A 26,774-nucleotide genomic window follows, 5' to 3' on the forward strand; every position below is an offset into this window, starting at 1 on the left:
ATTGATTATCGACCCAATCCGTCTGTCTATAAAAAATGAAGGACAATTTATTATATATCAAGTCGTAGGTATTTCATTAGTTCATAACCGTAAGCATGAAATAAATCAAAAGTCCTTAACAAAAAGCACTGTTGATAACAAGAATTCTGCTGAATTGATTGCAAAATATCAAAAAATGACTGGAAATAAAGACAACAATCATTATGATTTGTTTGTCCCTGAAAAAATTTTATCCCCTAGACTTCGTAGAGAATTGAGAATTCTAATTTCTTTTAATTCTAGGAATGGAAATGGTATGCCTCGAAATGCAGCATTTTGTAGTGGTAAGAAGGAAAACAGTCAAGTTTTGGATAAAAGCAAAAGAGATAAAAGCAAAAGAGAATTAAATTAAAATTCTTTCTTTGGCCTAATTATTGATTGAAAGATTTAGCTTGTATGAATCGATATTGGTTTGATACCCATAATGGCAGTCATTTCAGTCTGGTAAAGATACATACGTATCGGCGATTCAAAATTCGTTAGGTAATGGCAAATTTGTTTTTCCTATATTTTCGGTAGTATGATCTATGAAAACAAAGAAATGCACACATGCATTGGCTTACATTTCATTCTGATACATGATTCATTGACATATCAATTAGATCTATAAAATATCACCAAAATCTTCTTTTTTCTATTTTAGGTCTAAATTTTTATCTTTTGTGAGTGCCGAAAAGATGATTTTGGTATACCTATTTGAATATAATTTTATTTGATCAAATTTGGAATTATTAACAAAATTAAGATTATTCTATTGTGTATACTAAATTAAAATGAATGGCATTATTATTGATCAATAAAACCACCTAACACTAAAAAAAGGGTAGGAACAAAGTGGGGGGGTAGATTTCATTTTATGGTAAAAAATTCATTCATCTCGGTTATTTCGCAAGAAGAAAAAGTAGGATCTGTTGAATTTCAAATACACCGCCTCACAAATAGGTTACGAAAACTTTCATCACATTTAGAATTGCACATAAAAGACTATTTATCTCAAAGAGGCCTATGTCAAATTTTAGGAAAACGCCAACGGCTGCCGTCTTATTTGTCAAAGAAAAATAGAATATGTTATAAAGAATTAATTAATCAGTTTGAAAAAGCAAAAATAGAATATTCGGGAATAAAAAACTTGCTAATTTGAAAATGCAGTTTATTTTGAATTATTTGATTTACTAGATCTTGAATTTGAATTTTAATGAACTAATTTTAGTTTTTAGCAATTCATGAAAGACTGAATTGAGGAAAAACCTATGAATATACCAGCTACAAGAAACGACCTCATGGTAGTAAATATGGGTCCCCACCACCCATCAATGCATGGTGTTCTTCAACTCATTGTTACTCTAGATGGTGAAGATGTTATTGACTGTGAACCAATATTGGGCTATTTAGACCGCGGGATGGAAAAAATTGTGAAAATCCAAACAATTATACTATATCTACCTTATGTAATGCGTTGGGATTATTTAGCTATATGTTCACAGAAGCAATAACCGTAAATGGTCTGGAGCAGTTGGGAAATATTCAAATGCCTAAAAAAGCCAGCTATATCAGAGTAATTATGTTGGAGTTGAGTCATATAGCTTCTCATCTACTATGGCTCGGCCCTTTCATGGTAGATATTGGTGCACAAACGCCTTTCTTCTATATTTTCTGAGAAAGAGAATTAATATATGATCTATTCAAGGAGTAGCTGCTGATCTACCTCATGGCTGGATAGATAGATGTTTGGATTTTTGCGATTATGTTTTAACAGGAATCGCTGAATATCAAAAATTAATTGCTCAAAATTCGATTTTTTTAGAATGAGTTGAAGGAGTAGGCATTATTGGTACAGAGGAAGTAATAAATTGGGTTTATCAGGACCAATGCTGCGGGCTTCCGGAATACATTGGTGATACGAACCTAGGACGACCTGCTCTTAAACCCGTATTATATTAGCCCGGATCTTTAATTAAGTTCAAGTTCTAATGGAATGGACCTTAACCCCTAACCAACCTGTGGTTAGAAACCTTGGTATAATGTAGACGCCACAATAGGGGATGGAAAACCTATTGATAAGTCTAGCTAAAACAACCAATTCTCTAAGGGTGTTTTAGGTGTTCTCAACGAACAAATAGATAATTAATCTCACAAGTATTTTCTTAATCAAATCAAAGTTTTCAAAGTTATATTATTAACAAAAAATAAGCCTTTAAATAGGCTTTGAAAGAAACAAAATAAACCCTAAAAACCCTAGGAAAAACCGGCCACACAATGAAGAAGTCTACCTTGGCCGAAACTTTCCTTTTCCTAATCTAATTTGGATTAATTAATTCCTTTATTTTGAATTAGGAATTAATTAATTTACAATGAAAATAATAAAATAATAACTTTCCCAATCTTATTTGTCCAGAAAATAAATAAATAGAAACTAAAAATAATGGTAGTTTCCTAAAACAAAAAGTAGAATAAAATTAGGGAACTAAAACACTAGCTTTTTTGACTAAATTGACTTTGACCAATCTTTGACCAAAGTGAGCTCCAAATCAGCTTCAATATGCTTTGTAGGATGCCAAATAAGCTTATTGTGAAGTTCCTCACGTTGCCCTTGCTTGGAAGTATGAGAAAAGGCTAATACAGTAAAATACAGTAAAGCTAGCAAGGAATACAGCAAATCCGGCCTTTCCTTCTCCTTGTGCGCAAACCACCTTGTTGGTCGGCTTTGAAGCTGCTTTGGCTGGTTTCTATGACTCATCCTCCATATGAATTGAACCCATAAAGACGGGGTTCCAAATCATACAACCCGGCCTCCTTATTATCACCAAAAACGTCACCCGACCCTGTTTTGGCTTCTATTGCTTGTATGAGTAAAACAGGCCTTTGTTCTTTAGATGTGGCCAACCCCTCTTGACTATGACTTATTCCTTGTATGAAGACAGCAAGATTGTCCTTGAACTTCTTGGCTTGGGCCTTGGTGATCGGTCCCACCTTCATTTGTAATGGGTCAACACCCCAGCGGGTTGTCGGTCGAGCAGTCTCGGGTGGATTCGCATCATTCCCCTACTCTTGAAAAGGATTTGTCCTCAAATCAAAGTCATCACCTGCAGCAAAAGGAGACAAATCAGCAACATTTAAGGTAGCACTAACATTATACTCACCTGGTAGATCAAGTTTGTAGGCATTGTCGTTTATCCTCTCCAAAACTTGGAAAGGTCCATCACCCCTCGGCATGAGTTTTGATTTCCTTTGTTCGGGAAATCTTTCCTTTCGTAAGTGCAACCAAATCAATTCTCCTGGGTCAAACACTATTACAAAAAAATCTAGAAATACATGCTCATCTTTGCAAAAATCACATTTTTCAATGTTAGCAAACAATCTTTCCTTTCTAAGAACTTGCAAAACTTGCCTAAGTTGATCCACATGGTCATCCAAATTTCGGCTATATATTAGAATGTCATCAAAATAAACAACCACAAATTTACCAATAAATGGATGCATTACATGATTCATAAGCCTCATGAAAGTACTAGGTGCATTGGATAATCCAAAAGGCATAACTAACCATTCATAGAGCCCATATTTAGTTTTAAATGTGGTTTTCCATTCATCACCTTCTTTCATTCTAATTTGATGATAACCACTCCTAAGATCAATTTTAGTAAACATGCAAGCACCATGCAACTCATCAAGCATATCATCTAACCTAGGAATGGGATGTTTATATTTAATGGTGATGTTATTTATAGCCCTACAATCATCCAACAAAACAGGTACAGCACATAGACCTAAACTCTCACGAATATAACCCTTGTCATGTAAATCACTTACCTGTTTTTGCAGCTCCTTTGTTTCTTCGGGATTGCTCCTATAAGCTGGTCTATTTGGTATGGCAGCCCCTAGAACAAAGTCAATTTGATGTTCTATCCCTCGAATAGGTGGTAGTCCACTTGGAATCTCACTTGGGAAGACATCTCCAAATTCCTTCAAAAGAGAAATCATTGAACTTGGCAATTCAAGTTCTCCAAAGTTAGTTTTATCATTAAAATAATTTTCTTTGTAAAGCATGGCCAGCAAAGGTTTCTTACACTCAATAACCGTATTAATATCCCCTAAACGCAAATAAAAATTCTGGTTTTTCCTCTCTTTTCTTTCTTTTCTTTTTCTTTCCTCGGTTTGGCTCTCATTGGCGGAAATTTCCAGTTTTTTTGTGCTCTCGGGTTTGCTCTCTTTTCTCACCCCTCTCTCGGCTTTTTCTTGGTCTTTCCACTTAATATGAACCTTAGAAACCTTACCTTGGTCAGCAACCTCAATCTTACCTTCTTGGAAGGATGGTGAAGCCGTTGGTGCCATACTTGCTTTTTCCTATGTCCAGCAATCATAGGCACAATATCACATAAAACTACATCCTCATATCTACCTATATTAAATTTTACTTTGGCTTGTTTGTTTACTTTCATCTCACCACTATCATTAAGCCATTGTAATCTATAAGGTTCTGGATGTTTAATTGTTTTCTAGCCTAATTTATCAACTACAAGATTACTTATCACATTAGTACAACTCCCACTATCTATAATCATGCTACAAATTTTACCTTGTATTTCGCAGCGAGTATGGAAGATGTTTTCTCTTTGTATCTGCTCTTCATCTTTATAGACAGCAAGTACTCTCCTTGAAACCAAGCTCAACTCAGCATTAGATGTATCTACAGGTTCGGCTTCATCTTCATTGCAATCCTCCTCTCGCTCGGTTTCAGCTCCACTTTCTTCACTTGCGGATTCCAGCTCACCATCACCCTTTAATACCATGATTCTTCTATTTGGGCATTGGCTGGATATGTGTCCTCTTCCTTGGTACTTAAAACAAATTATTTCTCTAGATTTTTGAGGTTTAGGATCAGATTTTATCTCACCTCTAAGTGCTTGGACAGATTCGGTCTTGACCTCCCTTCTTGGCCGGTTGGTAGATTCTTCTCCTAATTTCGGCCTCAACTTGTTTTCATAAGTGGAATTGTTTTTCCAGCCACTTGAACTTGTCCTTCCACTGCTAGAAACTCCTCTAAACCGTGTACTAACACCCCTCCTCTTGAATTGGTTCTCAAGCTTAATGGCTACATGCAACATCTCCTCCAATTCCAAGTATTGTTGTAATTCAAGTTGGTTGGCAATGTCACGGTTCAAGCCACCAAGAAATCTCGCCATTGTTGCTTCTCTATCCTCATTCATATTCAGCCTCATCATTAACATCTCCATCTCTTTGTAATAATCCTCCACGGACCTACTTCCTTTAGACAAAGATTGAAGCCTTTGATGCAGCAACCTTTGGTAATGAGATGGCACAAACCGCTTTCTCATGGCTCCTTTCATTTGACGCCATGTTGTAATCAAGTCATCACCAACCCTTCTTCAGGTGCTTTGCTCATTTATCCACCATTGGAGTGCATAATGGCCAAACTCCATTGCTGCCAACTTCACCTTCTTACTTTCCGAATAGTTGTGGCAGTCAAAAATCATCTCCATTTTTTCTTCCCACTCCAAATAAGCTTCGGGATCATTTTTACCCATAAAAGGTGGGATATTAACCTTGATATTTCCCAAATCTTCATCTATATCTTCCCTCCTATATCTCCCACGGCCAGCTCTATCTTGGACAGCAAAGGTTTCGTCCATACCTTCCTCAAAATAACCGTCGAATGGCTCCTCATCAAATTCCTCTCTCGGCCTCTCGCGACCTCCTCGTCCTCCATGGAATTCTTGCCTATTTCTTGTGTTTGAAATTCCTTGGGAAACTTCTAGCCTTCCCATCCTTTGATGCACATGCTCAACTTGAGCACTAACCCGCTGTATTGACTCCAAAACAGCTCTCATGTCCACTTGGTCTCCGCCCCCAGTAGCTCGGACATTGCCATGGAATGCTACGGACTCTTCCTCATTGATCCTCAAGGGTGGATCTCCTCTTCTTATTCTAGAATCTGCCATGTTAGTAAAATACTGCAAAAATAAAATGAATCCTCACAATATTCACTCCCTCACGTGTTTCACTCAAACAAGGTCTCGACACTCATGTTTGCTCACTAGTTTCGGCTTTTACCCTCTTTTAAGCTCACACACTCTTGCCTTTTTCCACTCAATGAATTATCTCAAAGTTCTAATTAAAACACCCACAAAACAGCAATTAGATCACTAGTATGTTTTAATTAAACTTATCAACAAAACAGTAGCAAAAAGTAGGCAATACCGAAAGAATCCAACAAATCCTAATTTTTCGGCTTTCTAGACAAGAAAACACAAAATAATGAGTTCAAGAATAAAATTCCAGTAAAAGAAATTCAAATACGATCAAGAATCAAAGAGAACAAAAATATAGAAAAGTGTTGGTTGTTGTTCTTGTAATTCAAGTTTTGTATCAATTCCTTTAACTAATTTTAATCCAAAAAATTTAATCACCCAAAATCCAAATATCCAGCAGCAAGAATAATTTCCCAGCAACTCAAATATTGAATAAATAATCAAAAACCAGCAGCTCTAACAAATTTCCAGCAAACAACTCAAACTCCAACAAACTGAAATATCTTTTTTTTATTTTTTATATTCGACTTTACCTCTTTTTTTTTTTTTTTTTTCACTCACAGAACACAAACAACTGCAGTAGCAAGAATAATTACCAAAATTGCAATTCCAACTCCAAAACAAACACCAAACCGGTGACCTTCAAATAAACAAAATGTGCAGTTTTTTTTTTTTTTTTTAAATGTTGCCGCAAACTTCTTTTTTTTTTTTTTGAATATATGAATGCAAATATTTAAGAATAAAACAGCAAAAAAAAAAAATCAACAAAACCAAATTAACAAGAACAATGACAAAAGACAACCAACAAACTAGGAAACAAAAATACGATAAAACTAGGAAATCCTAATTCAACTAGGAATGAATATTTTTTTTTTTTTAAGATGCTGAACGTGTATAGGATGGATGCAACCTTAACCTAATGCTAAAATTGCAGAATAACACAAAAACAAATAAAGCAAATAAAGATAGATCAAACCTGAACAAAATTTTAGCTCTGATACCAAATGATACGAACCTAGGACGACCTGCTCCTAAACCCGTATTATATTAGCCCGAATCTTTAATTAAGTTTAAGTTCTAATGGAATGGACCTCAACCCCTAACCAACCTGTGGTTAGAAACCTTGGTATAATGTAGACGCCACAATAGGGGATGGAAAACCTATTGATAAGTCAAGCTAAAACAACCAATTCTCTAATGGTGTTTTAGGTGTTCTCAACGAACAAATAGATAATTAATCTCACAAGTATTTTCTTAATCAAATCAAAGTTTTCAAAGTTATATTATTAATGGAAAAAAAGCCTTTAAATAGGCTTTGAAAGAAACAAAATAAACCCTAAAAACCCTAGGAAAAACCGGCCACACAATGAAGAAGTCTACCTTGGCCGAAACTTTCCTTTTCCTAATCTAATTTGGATTAATTAATTCCTTTATTTTGAATTAGGAATTAATTAATTTACAATGAAAATAATAAAATAATAACTTTCCTAATCTTATTTGTCCAGAAAATAAATAAATAGAAACTAAAAATAATGGTAGTTTCCTAAAACAAAAAGTAGAATAAAATTAGGGAACTAAAACACTAGCTTTTTTGACTAAATTGACTTTGACCAATCTTTGACCAAAGTGAGCTCCAAATCAGCTTCAATATGCTTTGTAGGATGGCAAATAAGCTTATTGTGAAGTTCCTCACGTTGCCCTTGCTTGGAAGTATGAGAAAAGGCTAATACAGTAAAATACAGTAAAGCCAGCAAGGAATACAGCAAATCCGGCCTTTCCTTCTCCTTGTGCGCAAACCACCTTGTTGGTCGGCTTTGAAGCTGCTTTGGCTGGTTTCTATTACTCATCCTCCATATGAATTGAACCCATAAATATGGGGTTTCAAATCATACAACCCGGCCTCCTTATTATCACCAAAAACGTCACCCGACCCTGTTTTGGCTTCTATTGCTTGTATGAGTAAAACAGGCCTTTGTTCTTTAGATGTGGCCAACCCCTCTTGACTATGACTTATTCCTTGTATGAAGACAGCAAGATTGTCCTTGAACTTCTTGGCTTGGGCCCTAGTGATCGGTCCCACCTTCATTTGTATTGGGTCAACACCCCAGCGGGTTGGCGGTCGAGCAGTCTCGGGTGGATTCGCATCAATTGGGATCTTCATAAAGTTGATCATTATGAGTGTTACGAGGAATTTGATTGGGAAGTCCAGTGGCAAAAAGAAGAAGATTCATTATCGTTATCTAGTCTAAATTGGTGAAATGACAGAATCCATAAAAATTATTCAACAGGCTCTGGAAGGAATTCCGGGAGGGCCATATGAGAATTTAGAAATTTGATACTTTGATAGAGAAAAAAAATCCCAAATGGAATGATTTTGAATATCGATTTATTAGTAAAAAACCTTCTCCTACATTTGAATTACCGAAACAATAACTCTATGTTAGAGTTGAAGCCCCAAAAGGAGAATTGATAATTTTTCTGATAGGGGATCAGGGTGGTTTTCCTTGGAGATGGAAAATTCGCCCGCCAGGTTTTATCAATTTGCACATTCTTCCTCAGTTTGTTAAAAGAATGATATTAGCTAATATTATGACGATACTAGGTAGCATAGATATCATTATGGGAGAAGTTGATAGTTGAAATGATAATTGATACGATAGAAGTACAAGATATCAATTATTTTTCTTGATTGGAGTTTTTCAAAAAGGTCTACGGAATTATATGAGCCTTTATTCCTATTTTTACTCTTGTATTGGGAATCACAATAAGTGTAGTGGTAATTGTATGGTTAGAAAGAGAAATATCCGTAGGACTGCAGCAACGTATTGGACATGAATACACTAGCCTTTTGGGAGTTCTTCAAGTTCTAGCAGATGGGACAAAACTTCTTTTCAAAGAAAATCTTCTTCCGTCGGGAGGAGATACCCATTTATTTAGTATCGGACCATCCATAGCAGTCATATCAATTTTAGTAAGCTATTTACTAGTTCCTTTTGGCTATCACCTTGTTTTAGCGGATCTTAATATCGGTGTTTTTTTATGGATTGCCATTTCCAATATTGCTCCCATTGGACTTCTTATGTCAGGATACGGGTCAAATAATAAATATTCTTTTTTAGGCGGTCTACAAACTGCTCCTTAATCAATTAGTTATGAAATACCATTACCTTTATGTGTGTTATCAATATCTCTACGTGTGATTCGTTGAGACATAAATTTTTCTTTATTCCTTCCTCTCTATTCTTTTCTTTCTAGGAAAGGGGTAGAATGAATTGAGTAGATATCTTCATTTTTTTATTCATTATTCGGATTGATGAACTAAACTAGATCGTTGGATGAGTGAAAGGGAACAACTTCTATATAAATTCATAGTAAAGATATTGAGTCTCATTTTCTATGTATAAGAGTTTGAGAGTTGAGTAGAAATAAACAGAAGCAGAAGCATCCATTTACCCCAAGATTGGTTGATTGGTGATCCTGACTTGAAGCGGGCTTAAAAGATCAACTGTATTGAGTTTTCACTATCGTTTGTATGTATTTTCATACATGTATTACCATAAAAGAAAAGGCGATTGAACAAAAAGGAGTGGATAGGTAGAAACACCAAGATACGCAAAGGATTAGTAACGTAGATCCTGTAAATTATCCAAAAGTAGACATTTCTACATAATATACAAAGAATACTAATTGGGGCTTTAAGGCAGTACTCCCCACGATTCCGATCCAGAGTATGCTCCTATCCGCTGATTAAATAAATTACTATTAGGAACAAGATAGTTCCTTTTTTGATTTTGTAAGCCCCTTTTTTTAAAAAACAGAAAGAAGAATAGGAACAAAAAAAAAAAAAAAGAAAGGTATACAAAAGAATAAACACAATATCTTTTTATTCTTTTTTTCTTTTATCAAGATTTATATCGATACAATTCGTGTCATAATTCATGAATTAATGTAATATATAATTCTTTAACAATATTGATTTTTTTTACAATGAGTATTTTATTGAAGAATCAAGTTATTACTCAACAAAGAAAAATTTAAATGATTATGGAAATTTTTAAAAAAATGATGAGATCAATTCAGAAGTATTTTTTTTATCATTAATTCAATTTCTTGATTTATTAAATTAATAATAAATTGAATTGTTTATTATTCATTATTAATATTAAGTACACTAATTATTATTTTTTAATTTATTAAAACATAACAGATAGAATTCAATTGGTCTAATTTTGGACCGTATGATAAATTTGAATCTTATCTATTGTATAACCAAGCATTGCAAGATAAAAGGACTCGGTCTTTAGATTTTTTTATGGCCCTTTAGGAGCCGTGTGAGGTGAAAATCTCATGTACAGTTTTGGAATAGCGATGGAAACAGTGATGGTAGCGCCGACTATGATTATCCAATAGTTCAAGTACAGTTGATATAGTTGAGGTGCAATCAAAATATGGTTTTTGGGGATGGAATTTGTGGTGTCAACCTATAGGGTTTATTGTTTTTCTAATTTCTTTCCTAGCAGAATGTGAGACATTGCCTTTTGATTTACCAGAAGCAAAAGAAGAATTAGTAGCAGGTTATCAAACCGACTATTCGGGGATAAAATTTGGTTTATTTTATGTTGCTTCCTATCTAAACCTATTAGTTTCATCGTTATTTGTAACAGTTCTTTACTTGGGCAATTGGAATATCTCTATTCCGTATATATTTGTTTCGGAGCATTTTGAAATAAATTAATGATATGAGGTTTTTGGGGCGACAATTGGTATCTTTATTACATTAGCTAAAATTTATTTATTTTTTTGTTTATTCATATCGCAACAAGATGGACTTTACCTAGGATAAGAATGGACCAACTATTGAATCTTGGATGGAAATTTATTTTACCTATTTCTCTCGGTAATCTATTATTAACAACTCCTTTCCAACTCTTTTTACTATAAAGGAATATGATATTCTATATTCACAACTTGGCTTAAACAAAAGAAATAAACAAACATCAAATTATTCATATATATTCATGATATGTTCCCTACGGTAACTGGGTTAATGAATTATAGTTAACAAACAGTACGAGCTGCAAGGTACATTGGTCAAAGTTTCATGATTACCTTATCCCAAGCAAATCGTTTACCTATAACTATTCAATATCCTTATGAAAAATTAATCACTGAGAAGTGTTTCCATGGTCGAATCCATTTTGAGTTTGATAAATGTATTGCTTGTGAAGTATATATTTGTGTGTGTCCTATAGATCTACGCATCATGGATTGGAAATTGGAAACTGATATTCGCAAGAAACCATTGCTTAATTACAGTATTGATTTCGGAATCTGTATACTTTGTGGTAATTACGTTGAGTATTGTCCAGCAAATTGTTTGTCCAGCAAATTGTTTATCAATGACTAAAGAATATGAACTTTCTACTTGTGATCGTCATGAATTAAATTATAATCAAATTGCTTTAGGTCGTTTACCAATATCAGTAATTGACGATTATACAATTCGAACAATTTTGAATTAGCCTCAAACAAAAAATAAGTAACTCCCTTGATTCAAGAAAATTTTCAAATTACTAAGTGCTAAGGTTCCTTCCGTTTTGGTAATAATCACGTCTTAATTTGGATTGAAAATCGAGTAATTAATGTCTATATAATTATTTTGAAATATAGTTTCGGATTTGAACTACTCTTTCTTTAAGATAAAGAATGAAATTAGTCCAATATCTGTACCCACATTAATTCACATTGTCGAGGATTTCATTCAATTAGGATGTCCCAATTGGGTTATATAATGTTGGCTTTAGGTATGAGGTCTTATTGAGCGGCTTTATTTCATTTGGTTACTCATGCTTATTCGAAAGCATTGTTGTTTTTAGTATACGCATCAATTATTCATTCCATGGAAAAAACTGTTGGATATTCTCCAGATAAAAGCTAGAATATGGTTGTTATGGGTGGTTTACGAAAACATGTACCAATTACAAAAACTGCATTTTTATTAGGTACACTTTCTCTATGTGATATTCCACCCCTTGCGTGTTTTTGGTCCAAAGATGAAAGTCTTAATGATAGTTGGTTATATTCACCGATTTTTTCAATAATCTCTTGTTCCACAGCTGGCTTAACTGCATCCAAACTTACAGTGGAAAAAAAAAAATAGCTCGTTCTATTCAATATCTCTATGGGGTAAAGAAGGGCAAAAAATTATTAAAAAAATGTTACTTTATTAACTTTATTAACAATGAATAATAATGAAAGGGCTCTTTTTTTTTTTTTTTTTCTAAAAAGACATATCGATTTGATAGTAATCTAAGAAGCATGATGCACCCATTTATTACTATTAGTCATTTTGGAACCAAAAATGCTTTCTCATATCCACAGGAATCAGAGAATACTATGCTATTTCCTATGCTTGTATTAGTACTATTTCCTTTGTTCATTGGATTCATAGGAATTCCTTTCTTCAATCAATTCAATCAAGAATCGATGGATTTGGATATATTATCAAAATTGTTAAATCTAACGATAAACCTTTTACATCCAAATCCAAATACTTCTATGGATTTGTATGAATTTATTTCAAACGCAACTTTTTCATTTAGTATGGATCTTTTTGGAATCCTTATAACGTCTTTTTTATATAAGCCAGTTTATTCCTCTTTACAAAATTTGAATTTCTTTAATTCATTTGTTAAAAGTATTCCTAAAAAAGGAAATTTTTTTTAGGAAAAACTATTAAATGGGAGATATAAAATGTTTTTTATGCAATATGCTTAACTAAAGGTATAAGAGGATTGGCTCAACTAACTCATTTTTTTTATAAACGAATAATTGATGGAATACGAATGGTATCAGTATTGCGAGTTTTTTCGTAGGGGACGGTATGAAATATGTGGGGGAGGTCAAATTGATGGAATTTGGTGTAGGTTTATCTTGTTGTGCCCTAGAGCACAATCATTCAAGGTGTTAGTCAAGAATGATTGTTGTTGGTTCTTGGTTCTTGATTTTGTTTTTTTCGGTTTGTTAAGGTTTTGTTTCTAGTTTTAATGGAGGTTTAGGGTTCTTGAGAAGGTTGTTAGCTTTTGGGAAGAAGAAGAAACCAAAATGCAGTAGTTCAGAGAGAGAGCCAAAATTGTTTTTCAAAATTTTTGAATATTTTTCTCAACGTTTTCATTACAATTTTCATACTTTTAAATACATAAAAAAGACAATAATACATGCTGCCATATTGAGTAATAAATACAAAAGCATTAAAAGTAACCAACGAAGCCAAACTACCTCAACTAACTCTAATCAATGTGTTGCGCATGCAAGAAACCTTCTTTAATGGGCAGTTCAGCTTGTCTGAGGTATTTGAATTTGAAAACCAGCTCCATTTGACTTTAAAATTGGAGGGAAGCCTTTTTGAATATTAAACTGTGTTCTAGCCAAAAATCAAATAAAACAAAGTCCATTTACCCATTGAAAAATAATCAAACCCGAGGCAGTTTTGGCCCAGTTTTCTGGGCAACAAAACTGCATAAGGGTCAAATTGTTTAGGGCTTAACTCAGCCTTCCCAGCTCCAAATTGGGCCATTCTTTTTGCTGATGCTTCCTCTGCATTTCTAGTTTATTATATCCAAAATTCATATCCAAATCCCAAGCCTTATTCAAATGGCATCCAAGGAAGTGGACTTATGTTGCTGGAAATACAATTCCAGCAACTAGACAAAAAGGCCCTAAGCTTTAGTTAATGAGCTTAGGGCATTACAAAAAAAGATATTGTTCTTAAAAATTATAAGATAAAGTAAAATGCATAAACATAAATAATGTTTGGTCTTTGATGTTGCAAAACAAAGAGTGCAAGTGTAACCGAACTACCTTGCACATTGTGGCAAGATCACCACATTTCAACACGAATTTCTTCCCATCTCTTAGTCTATATATCTTATGTATTGATCTTTTTATTAATTTACTTTTTATTTTCTTTTCATTTATAAAAAAAAGATTTAAAAAAAAAACCCAACTCAACTTAAGTTAACTCAAGTTAACTTAATCAATTATTTAATTTATAGATTAAAACTAAACTTATAGTCAAAAAGAATATTAACAAGAGGTTTTTCAACCCAGAGTAGATTTTTTTTCTATAAATATTTCTAACTTTGAATTTTCTTGATTTTCATTCCCATCTATATAATAAATTTCATAAATGGGTCAAGTTTTACAGCATGTCTCTTCAAAATGGAATTCATCCTTTGTTTTTTCCTTTCCATTCACTCATATCTCTTATGTTTCATCAATTTTTTCCAGATCCTCCTTTTCTTCCAAAAAAAAGGAAGGAGAAGGATCTTCTTTGGTGGATCTCTCTTGTTCCTGTTTAGTCCCCCTCGTTTTTTAAGTTGTTCCTATTTCTACATCTGTTTCTTCCTCACTTTTCCCCCCCTTCTTCCATTTTTTAGGTTTCTTTCAGTTTCTTAGTAACAATAGGTATTCTGCCTAAATAGTAGACATATGTAATAAATAAAAGAATACTAAAGATTTGAACCGTAGAATTTATCAATTATGACACAAGGTACTTATTAGATCTAATAAGTACATTAGATCTAATAGAATTGTTTTGTTGTATCCAGAATAATACCAATCCAACCCATTTCATGAATAAAATGTGACCAATTAACCAACCAACAAAACTACTTGTTACAAATAACATCTTGTTGTTTCATCGAAACATATAAATGTTGACTAATTTGACTGACATTCGACTTGGTAAAATGAAATGGTTGAATAATTGAAAAATGAGATTATTCAGGAATACACATTGAATGCTAAGATTACGCATTGAATTTCTATTAGTAGATCCATAATCAAAAAAGTGTTTGTGATTGTTCCATAAGAAATGAAACAAAAGATACGGTAGAGCTAGGATAGTTATTGTATGAGGACAAAACAAAAGACTAGTTGAAACTCACCAAAACACCACCACCCGAGAGCTTGTTCTTGTGTCCATTTTTCAAAACTTTTCAAAAACCATTTTTTCAAATGGCCTCACAATCCTTTGCAACCCCAACACCACCTAAGTTTGAAGGACAAAACTATTCCATTTGGAGTATAAAAATGAAAGCCTACGTTCAAGCCTTTGGTTTAAGGGAAGTCATAGAAGAAGGTTATGTAGTGGAGGAGTTGAGAGCTAATGCAACCCAAGCATAAAGAAATGCACATGAGGCCGAAGTTGCCAAGGGGTTCAAGGCCCTCACTGCCTTGCACTCCTCCATGAGTGATTCCATTTTTACAAGGCTAATGTCATGCACAAGTGCTAGAGAGGTTTGGATAAAGCTTCAAGAGGAGTTCCATGGAAATACTAGAACTCGGCAAATGCAAGTTTTAAACCTAAGAAGAGAGTTTGAGACCTTGAAGATGAAGGAGAATGAGCTTGTCATGGATTTCATGGAAAGGATGCTCAAAGTGGTAAATCAAATTCGGGTCCTTGGTGAGCAATTGACAGATCAAAGGGTAGTAGAGAAAGTATTGGTGAGCTTACCCGAAAGGTTTGAAGCTAAGATTTCCTCCCTTGAAGAATCTAGAAATCTTAGTGAAATAACCTTGAGTGAGCTCATCAATGCTCTTCAAGCAACCGAACAAAGGAGACCCATTAGAAAGGAGGAGACCATAGAGAGTGCATTCTATGGTGGCCACGACAACAAAAAGAAGATTAAAGGAAGGAAGAGCAACAACACCAACCAAACCGGTTTTACAACGAACAACAACAAAAATGGATGGAATCAACAACAACAATAATAAAGCCATCAAAATCGAGGAGGGCATCCACCTTGCCCTCATTGCAAGAAGCTTGGACATCCACCATCCAAGTGTTTTTGGAGGCCGGATGCATCTTGTGAAAGATGTGGAGGAAAAGGCCACATTGCCAAAGTATGCAAGCAAAGGAGACAACAAGCCAATGTGGTTAATGAAGAAGCCGATAACCTATTTGTGGCCACATGCCTTAAAGCCACAAGTAGTGGTCTCGGTTGGCTTGTGGATAGTGGTTGCTCTCACCACATGAGTTTCCAAAAGGATGCCTTTGTGGAGCTTGACCGAAACCACAAAACCAAAGCGAAGATTGGTGATGGCCGGTTCATGAAAGTAGAAGGCAAAGGAGATGTGTGCTTGAACACCAAGGAAGGTACCAAAATTATAAAAAATGTGCTATATGTTCCTAGTTTGTGTGAAAACTTGCTTAGTTTAGCACAATTGGTAGAAAGAGGCTTTGCTTTAAATTTTGCAAAAGATGGATGTATCATATATGATGCTTGTGGTAATGAGCTGTTTAAGGTACCATTGAAGGAAAAAAGCTATAGATTGGACCTAGTTAAGAATGAACAAGCCTTAAAAACCAAAATGGAGTCCATGTCTCAACTTTGGCATAAAAGGCTTGGGCATTCTAGCTATGGTGCCATGAAAAACACCAATGCCATTGTGTAGGACATGCCAAAGATTGATGAAGATGCTGTTTGGGATTGGACAAAGGAGGAGCTTCTTGTCCATGAAGATAATGCTCGGTTGGATGATGGAGAAGAAGAAACCAATGACAATGACAATGAAGAAAATGAAGATGATGAGGAGGATGCACTTGAGACCATTGGAGTCGAATTGGAGATTGGAGATAGTGTTAGAGGAGAAAGGCCATTGTTCGAAATATATGAGAGGTGCAATGTTGCCTTGAGTGATCCTACCAATGCTCAAGAAGCTATGCAAAAGAAAGAGTGGATGGAGGCCATGCAAACCGAAATGGATATGATAGAAAAGAATGAAACTTGGTCTTTGGTTTCTAAACCTAAAAACAAGAAACCAATTGGTGTAAAGTGGATCTTTAGAACCAAGTTCAACCCGGATGGAACAATATGCAAGCACAAGGCAAGGCTTGTGGGAAAAGGCTATGCCCAATAAGCGGGTGTAGATTATGGAGAGACGTTTGCACCGGTTGCAAGAATGGAGACCATAAGGCTCATCCTATCGATCTCGGCCTCAATGTCATGGAAGGTGTACCACCTTGATGTAAAGTCGGCTTTCTTGAATGGTGTGCTTCAAGAGGAGGTTTATGTCAAGCAACCCGAGGGCTTCATTGTTCAAGGACATGAGGACAAAGTCTACCATCTACACAAGGCACTTTACGGGTTAAAGCAAGCACCTAGGGCTTGGTATGGCAACATTGATGGTTACTTGACCTACCAAGGCTTTAGGAGGAGTCCAAATGAGCCAACACTACACATAAGGAATGAAGAAGGCATGATTGTTATCTCACTCTATGTGGATGATTTGTTGGTCACGGGTGAAAATGAAAAGAATGTGGAAGTTTTGAAAAATGAACTTGAAAAGGAGTTTGACATGTCAAGCCTTGGTGAAATGAATTACTTCCTTGGAGTGGAAGTGATGCAATGCTCTAGGGGTATTTTCATATATCAAGAGAAATACATCAAAGATCTTTTGAAAAAGTTCAACCTTGATGAATGCAAGCCAATGTCAACACCAATGAGCCAAGGAGACAAATACAAGAAGGAGGATGGCACACCAAAGGTAAACCCGACTGATACGAACCTAGGACGACCTGCTCCTAAACTCGAATTATATTAGCTCGGATCTTAATCAAGTTTTAGTTCTAATGGAATGGACCTCAACCCCTAACCAACCTGTGGTTAGAAACCTTGGTATAATGTAGACGCCACAATAGGGGATGGAAAACCTATTGATAAGTCAAGCTAACACAACCAATTCTCCAATGGTGTTTTAGGTGTTCTCAAAGAACAAAGAGATAATTAATCTCACAAGTATTTTCTCAATCAAATCAAAGTTTTATTCATATTGATAACCAGACATTTAAATAGGATACAAAGCCACGAAATAAAACCCTAGAACATAAAGAAAACCAGCCACCACACATAAAGAAACCTAGTTGGCTGAAACTATACTTCCTTTCCTAATCTAAGTTTGATTAATTAATTCCTTTATATTAAATTAGGAATTAATTAATTTACAATGGAAAGAATAAAATAAAAACCTTCCCAAAGTTATTTTTCCAGAAAATAAATAAATAAAAGCCAAAAAGTAATGGTAGTTTCCTAAAACAAAAAGTAAAAGCAAATTAGGAAACTAAAAATGCTAGCCTTTTTGATCAAGTTGACTTTGATCAATCTTTGACCTCTTTGAGCTTCAAATCAGCTTCTAGATTCTTTTTATGATGCCAAATAAGCTGAATATGAAGTCCCACACGTTGCCGATGCTTGGAAAAATAAGAAAAGGCTAATACAGTAAAATACAGTAAAGCCAGCAAGCAATACAGCAAATTCGGCCAAATTGTTGATGCTGTCTGTACAAGCCCTTTTTGATTGCATTTGAGGCTGCTTTAACTTGATTCCATAACCTATTAGGCATATGTATTGAACCCATAAAGCATTGGAACCATTTCATGCTTCCCGGACTCAAAAAATGTACCAAAAGCGTCACCCGGGTCCGTATTGGCTTCCACCACTTGGATGCTTAGAATAGGCTTTGCATCTTCAAGTATGGACAAGCTCTGTTGATATTGATTACCCCCTGTATAAATACTCCCAGGTTGTCCTTAAATCTCTTAATTTGAGCTCTTGTGATTGGCCTAGTCTTCATCCGTGTCAAGTCAGCACCCCAGCGGGTTATCGGTGGAGCGGGCTCGGGTGGAATCACATCATTCCCCTCCTCTTGAAAAGGATTTGTCCTCAAATCAAGATCATCACCTGCAGAAAAAGGAGTTAAATCAGCAACATTAAATGCAGCACCCATGTTATACTCACCCGGTAAATCAAGCTTGTAGGCATTCTTGCTATTCGGCTCCTAAACTTGAAAAAGTCCATCCATAGGCGGCATGAGCTTTAACTTTCTTTGTTTAGGAAACCTTTCCTTTCGTAAGTGCAACCAAACCAATTCTCCTGGGTCAAATACTATTACAACAAAATCTAGAAATACATGCTCATTATGGTAAAAATTACACTTTTTAAAGTTAGCAAACAACATTTCCTAAGTTTTCAAATTACCACTAAGTAAAGCTCTCAACAATGCAGATAAAGTTCTATGCAATAAAGACATCTTTAAATTAGTATCTTTAAAATTCATGGTCAGCAATGATTTCTTATTCATAATTACTTTATTAACATCGCCAAAGCTAAGATAAAAATTTATAATTTTCCTTTCTTGTCTTCCTTTTCCTTTCTCACTCACGGCCATCTCACCTTCCTCACTCTCGCCTTTTGCACCAAATTTCTCACTCTTGGTTTTATTAAAATTTTTCCACACAACCTGAGTATTAGAAGACTTACCTTGGACAGCAAGCTCACCTTTTCCCTCTTGATTGGATGGTAGTCCACTTGGAATTTCATTTGGGAAGACATCTTCAAATTCCTTCAAAAGAGAAATCATTGAACTTGGCAATTCAAGTTCTTCAAAGTTAGTTTGATCATTAAAATAATTTTCTTCATAAATCATGACCAGCAAAGGTTTCTTACACTGAATAACCTTATTAATATCCCCTAAACTCAAATAAAAGTTGCTACTTGACCTTTCTTTTCTTTCTTTTTCTTTTTCCCCTTTGCATTGGCACAAACTTTCGAATTTCCCTTCCTTCTCCAAGCTCTCGGGTTTGCCACTTTCTTTCCCCTCTCTTTCGGTTTTTCCTTGATCTTTCCACACAATACGAGTCTTAGAAACCTTACCATGATCAGCAACCTCATTCTTACCTTCCTGAAAAAATGGTGAAGCCGTTGGTGCCATACTTGCTTTTTCCTTGAGCTTTTCGGCTTCTCTCCTTTGTTGCATTTGTAATTGGTCTTTGTAAACCTCTTTAGGAGATAATGGTTCCAGCTTGACCTTCTTCCCTTTAAACCTGAAAACAATACTATTTTCTCGATCAAAATGAGTAGCATCTTTATCAAATTGCCATGGCCTACCTAATAGTATATGTCCAGCAATCATGGGTACAATATCACATAAAACTACATCCTCATATCTTCCTATATTAAATTTTACTTTGGCTTGTTTATTTACTTTTATTTCACCACTATCATTAAGCCATTGTAATCTATAAGGTTCTGGATGTTTTATTGTTTTTAAGCCCAAGTTATCAACTACAAGGTTACTTATTACATTTGTACAACTTCTACTATCAATAATCATACTACAAATCTTACCTTCAATTTCACATCGGGTGTGGAAGATGTTCTCTCTTTGAATTTCATCCTCATCTTTGTATGCAGCAAGTACTCTCCTAGAAAGCAAGTTTAATTCAGCATTGGATGCTTGCAAGGTTTCGGGTTCATCCTCCAAGTCCTCCTCCTCTTGCTTGGCTTCATCCTCACTTTCTTCACTTTTTGATTCTAGCTCGTCCTTGCCCTTTAACACCATGATTCTTCTATTCGGGCATTGGCTAGTGATGTGTCCTCCTCCTTGGCACTTAAAGCACACAATATCATGAGTTTTAGAAGGTTTAGGATCTAATTTTACCTCGTTCTTTGGTGCTTGGACAGATTCGGTTCTAGTCTCCTTCTTTGGCCAATTTGAACTTTCTTCTTTGACTTTCGGCGTTTGCTTGCATTCATAGATGGGATTGTTCCTCCAGCCACTGGAATTGGACCTTCCACTGTTGGAAACACCTCCAAACCATGATCTTACACCCCTCCTCTTGAATTGATGCTCTAATTTAATAGCCACATGCAACATCTCCTCCAATTCCACATATTGTTGCAATTCTAGTTGATTAGCTATTTCACGATTCAAACCACCAAGAAACCTTGCCATGGTTGCTTCCCTATCTTCATTCAAGTTCAATCTCATCATAAGCATCTCCATCTCCTTGTAATAATCCTCCACGGATCCATGTCCTTGAGATAAAGATTGAAGTGTTTGATGCAGCAATCTATGATAGTGTGATGGTACGAATCGCTTCCGCATGGCTCCTTTCATTTGTCGCCATGTAGTAATCAAGTCATCACCAACTCTCCTTTGGGTGTTTTGCTCATTGGTCCACCATTGGAGTGCATAATGGCCAAACTCCATTGCTGCCAATTTCACCTTCTTAGCCTCTGAATAATTATGGCGGTCAAATATTATCTCCATCTTTTCTTCCCACTCCAAATATGCTTCGGGGTCACTTTTTCCCATGAATGGCGGGATGTGATCTTGATATTGCTAAGATTGTCATCTGTTTCTTCCCTCCTATATCTTCCACGGCCAGCTCTATCTTGGACAGCAAAAGTTTCGTCCATACCTTCCTCAAAGTCTCCACTAAATGGCTCCTCATCAAATTCCCCTCTCGGTCTCTCTGGACCTCCTCGTCCTCCATGGAATTCTTGCCTATTTCTTGTGTTCGGAATTCATTGGGAAACTTCTAGCCTTCCCATCCTTTGATTCACATGCTCAACTTGAGCACTAACCCGCTGTATTGACTCCAAAACAGCTCTCATGTCCACTTGGTCTCCACTCCCGGTAGCTTGGGCATCGCCATGGAATTTTACGGACTTTTCCTCATTGATCCTCAAAGTTGGATCTCCTCTTCTTATTCTAGAATCTGCCATGTTAGTAAAATAGTACAAAAATAAAATAAATCCTCACAATATTCACTCCCTCACGTGTTTCACTCAAACAAGGTCTCAACACTCGTGTTTGCACACTAGTTTCGGCTTTTACCCTCTTTTAAGCTCACCACACTCTTGCCTTTTTCCACTCAATTAATTATCTCAAAATTCTAATTAAAACACCCACAAAACAGCAATTAGATCACTAGTATGTTTTAATTAAACTTATCAACAAGACAGTAGCAAAAAGTAGGCAATACCGAAAGAATCCAACAAATCCTAATTTTTCGGCTTTCTAGACAAGAAAACACAAAATAATGGGAAAACGTTGGAATTTTTGAAAACTGCACCAGATGGTAGTAGATTATGAGTTCAAGAATAAAATTCCAGGAAAAGAAATTCAAATACGAACAAGAATCAAAGAGAACAAAATTATAGAAAAGTGTTGGTTGTTGTTCTTGTAATTCAAGTTTTGTATCAATTCCTTTATCAAATTTTAATCCAAAATAATTTAAGCACCCAAAATCCAAATATCCAGCAGCAAAATTAGTTCTCCAGCAACTCAAATATTGAATAAATAATAAAAAACCAGCATCTCCCACAAATTTTCCGCAAACAAATCAAACTCCAACAAACCGAAATATATATTTTTTTTCTTCTTTTTTTTTTTTTTTTTATTCGGCTATACCTTCCTTTTTTTTTTTTTTTTTTTTTACTCACAGAACATAAACAACTGCAGTAGCAAGAATAATTACCAAAATTGCAATTCCAACTCCAAAACAAACACCAAACCCGTGACCTCCAAATAAACAAAATGTGCAGTTTTTTTTTTTTTTTTTTAAATGTTGCCGCAAACTTTTTTTTTTTTCTTGTTTTCTTTTTTTTTTTTTTTTTGAATATATGAATGCAAATATTTAAGACTAAAACAGCAAAGAAAAATGAACAAAAACCAAATTAACAAGAACAATGATAAAAGACAACCAACAAACTAGGAAACAAAAATACGATAAAACTAGGAAATCCTAATTCAACTAGGCATGAAATTTTTTTATTTTTTTTTTTAAAGATGTAGAACGTGTATGGGATGGATGCAACCTTAACCTAATGCTAAAATTGCAGAATAACACAAAAACAAATAAAGCAAATAAAGATAGATCAAACCTGAACAAAATTTAGCTCTGATACCAAATGATACGAACCTAGGACTACCTGCTCCTAAACTCGTATTATATTAGCTCGGATCTTAATCAAGTTCAAGTTCTAATGGAATGGACCTCAACCCCTAACCAACCTGTGGTTAGAAACCTTGGTATAATGTAGACGCCACAATAGGGGATGGAAAACCTATTGATAAGTCAAGCTAAAACAACCAATTCTCCAATGGTGTTTTAGGTGTTCTCAAAGAACAAAGAGATAATTAATCTCACAAGTATTTTCTCAATCAAATCAAAGTTTTATTCATATTGATAACCAGACATTTAAATAGGCTACAAAGCCACGAAATAAAACCCTAGAACGTAAAGAAAACCAGCCACCACACATAAGGAAACCTAGTTGGCTGAAACTATACTTCCTTTCCTAATCTAAGTTTGATTAATTAATTCCTTTATATTAAATTAGGAATTAAGTAATTTACAATGGAAATAATAAAATAAAAACCTTCCTAAAGTTATTTTTTCAGAAAATAAATAAATAAAAGCCAAAAAGTAATGGTAGTTTCCTAAAACAAAAAGTAAAAGCAAATTAGGAAACTAAAAATGCTAGCCTTTTTGATCAAGTTGACTTTGATCAATCTTTGACCTCTTTGAGCTTCAAATCAGCTTCTAGATTCTTTTTAGGATGCCAAATAAGCTGAATATGAAGTCCCACACGTTGCCCATGCTTGGAAAAATAAGAAAAGGCTAATACAGTAAAATACAGTAAAGCCAGCAAGCAATACAGCAAATTCGGCTAAATTGTTGATGCTGTCCGTACAAGCCCTTTTTTGATTGCATTTGAGGCTGCTTTACTTGATTCCATGACCTATTAGGAATATGTATTGAACCCATAAAGGATTGGAACCATTTCATGCTTCCCGGACTCCAAAAATGTACCAAAATCGTCACCCGCGTCCGTATCGGCTTCCACCACTTGGATGCTTAGAATAGGCTTTGTATCTTCAAGTATGGACAAGCTCTGTTGATATTGATTACCCCCTGTATAAATACTCCCAGGTTGTCCTTAAATATCTTAATTTGAGCTCTTGTGATTGGCCTAGTCTTCATCCGTGTCAAGTCAGCACCCCAGCGGGTTATCGGTGGAGCGGGCTCGGGCGGAATCACATAACCGACCCTATATAGAAGCATGATAGGCAAATTGCTCTATGTATGTTCATCAAGACCGGATATTATGCATGCCACATGAGTTTTGTCTAGATATATACAAGCACCATCCCAAAACCATTTTGTAGGTGCCAAAAGAATTCTTAGATACTTAAAAGGAACACAAGACTTTGGAGTTTGGTATGATAGGCAAGATGTGATGAGATTAATGGCCTACTCGGATAGTGATTGGGCTGGGTGCTTGGATGATATAAAGAGCACTTCGGGGTATCTTTTCTCACTTGGTAGTGGACCATTCTCATGGAATGCAAAGAAGCAAGCAACAACCGCTCAAAGCACCGCCGAAGCCGAGTACATTGCTTGCTCTTCATGTGCAAATCAATGCATTTGGCTTAGAAAATTATTGGAGGACCTTAGTTATCCTCAAGAAGGTTCAACCATCATCAAATGTGACAACACTTCAGCCATATCAATAGCCAAGAACCCCGTTCAACATGAAAGCATAAAACACATACCGGTGAAGTATCACTCTTTGAGGGAGTTTGAAGAAAATGGAGACGTAAGCTTGGAATATATCAAGACCGAAGATAACCTTGCAGATTTCTTCACCAAGCCACTTCCAAAAGCAAGATTTGAGACCTTGAGTAAGCTTCTAAATATTTCAAGCAAGAACACCAAGGAGGAGTGTTGAAATGTGGTGATCTTGCCACAATGTGCAAGGTAGTTCGGTTACACTTGCACTCTTTGTTTTGCAACATCAAAGACCAAACATTATTTATGTTTATGCATTTTATCTTATCTTGTAATGTTTAAGAACAATATCCTTTTTGTAATGCCCTAAGCTCATTATCTAGCTTAAGGCCTTTTTTGTCTAGTTGCTGGAATTGTATTTCCAGCAACATAAGTCCACTTCCTTGGATTCCGTTTGAAGTAGGTCTGGGATTTGGACCTGAATTTTAGATATGATAAACTAGATATTAAGAGGAAGAAGCAGCAAAAATAATGGCCCAATTTGAAGCTGGGAAGGCTGAGTTAAGCCCAAAACAATCTGACCCTTGTGCAGTGTTGTTGCCCAGAAAACTGGGCAAAACTGCCTCGGGTTTGATTACTTTTGAATGGGTAAATGGACTTTGTTTTATCTGTTTTTTGGGTAGAACATAGTTTAATATTCAAAAAGGCTTCCCTCCAATTTTCAAGTCAAATGGAGCTGGTTTTCAAATTCAAATACCTTAGACAAGCTGAACTGCCCATTAAAGAAGGTTTCTTGCATGCCCAGCACATTGATTAGAGTTAGTTGAGGTAGTTTGGCTTGGTTGGTTACTTTTAATGCTTTTGTATTTATTGCTCAATATGGCAGCATGCCTTATTGTCTTTTTGATGTATTTAAAAGTATGAAAATTGTAATGAAAAACGTTGAGAAAGAAAATATTCAAAAAACAGATTTTGAAAAACAACATTTTTGGCTCTCTCTCTCTCAGCTACTACATTTTGGTTTCTTCTTCTTCCCAAAAGCTAACAACCTTCTCAAGAACCCTAAACCTCCATTAAAACCAGAAACAAAACCATAACAAACCCAAAAAAAAAAAACAAAATCAAGAATCAAGAACCAACAACAATCATTCTTGACTAACACCTTGTATGATGGTGCTCTAGGGTACAACAACATAAACCTATACCAAATTGCATCACTAAGCGTAGAGGAACCACACCAATCCATCTGGAACTTGGTGGTTAAACTCTACTGCAGTGACGATACAATAGGGGAGGTCCTGCGAAAAAATAGCTCGTACTTTTCGTACTTTTAAATACATCAAAAACACAATAAGGCATGCTGCCATATTGAGCAATAAATACAAAAGCATTAAAAGTAACCAACCAAACCAATCTACCTCAACTAACTCTAATCAATGTGCTCGGCATGCAAGAAACCTTCTTTAATGGGCAGTTCAGCTTGTCTAAGGAATTTGAATTTGAAAACCATATTCATTTGACTTGAAAATTGGAGGGAAGCCTTTTTGAATATTAAACTATGTTCTAGCCAAAAAACATATTAAAAAAAGTCCATTTACCCATTCAAAAGTAATCAAACCCGAGGCAGTTTTGCCTAGTTTTCTGGGTAGCAAAACTGCACAAGGGTCAGATTGTTTTGGGTTTAACTTAGCCTTCCCAGCTCCAAATTGGGCCATTCTCTTTGCTACTGCTTTCTCTACATGTCTAGTTTACCATATCCAAAATTCAGATTCAAATCTCAAACCTACTTCAAACGGGCATCCAAGGAAGTGAACTTATGTTGCTGGAAATACAATTCCAGCAACTAGACAAAAAGGCCCTAAGCTAGATAATGAGCTTAGGGCATTACAAAAAGGAATTGTTCTTAAACATTACAAGATAAAATAAAATGTATAAACATAAATAATGTTTGGTTTTTGATGTTGTAAAACAAATAGTGCAAGTGTAACCGAACTACCTTGCATATTGTGGCAAGATCACCACATTTTAACACCTAGGACACTAGAATATCGAACCATGAACAACAAAAGTCATGAAAGAAAGGCATTCCATCCCTTGGATAGATAGAGAGGGAGGGTAGAGCTTTCATTTTTTTCATGTTGTCAAGGAGTTGAACAATGGTTTTTTCTTGTTGTCAAAGAGTTGAGCAATGAAAATAGATGGCGAGTGCGTGATTGAATTGATCGGGTCATGTAGGAATGAGGTTCAAGTCTACCGGTCTGTTAGGATGCCTCAACTGCATACATCATTGCACTTCCACTTCACACCTATCATCATGATAA

General features: G+C 35.4%; 1 pseudogene; it reads left to right on the top strand.

Annotated features, from left to right (window-relative positions):
• The first annotated feature begins 1,289 nt into the window (after positions 1-1,289).
• Positions 1,290-9,297, top strand: LOC125419429 (NAD(P)H-quinone oxidoreductase subunit 1, chloroplastic-like; annotated as a pseudogene).
• The last annotated feature ends 17,477 nt before the right edge of the window (positions 9,298-26,774 follow it).

Source organism: Ziziphus jujuba, chromosome 6, assembly GCF_031755915.1.
Source record: "Ziziphus jujuba cultivar Dongzao chromosome 6, ASM3175591v1".
Classification (NCBI taxonomy): Eukaryota; Viridiplantae; Streptophyta; class Magnoliopsida; order Rosales; family Rhamnaceae; genus Ziziphus; species Ziziphus jujuba.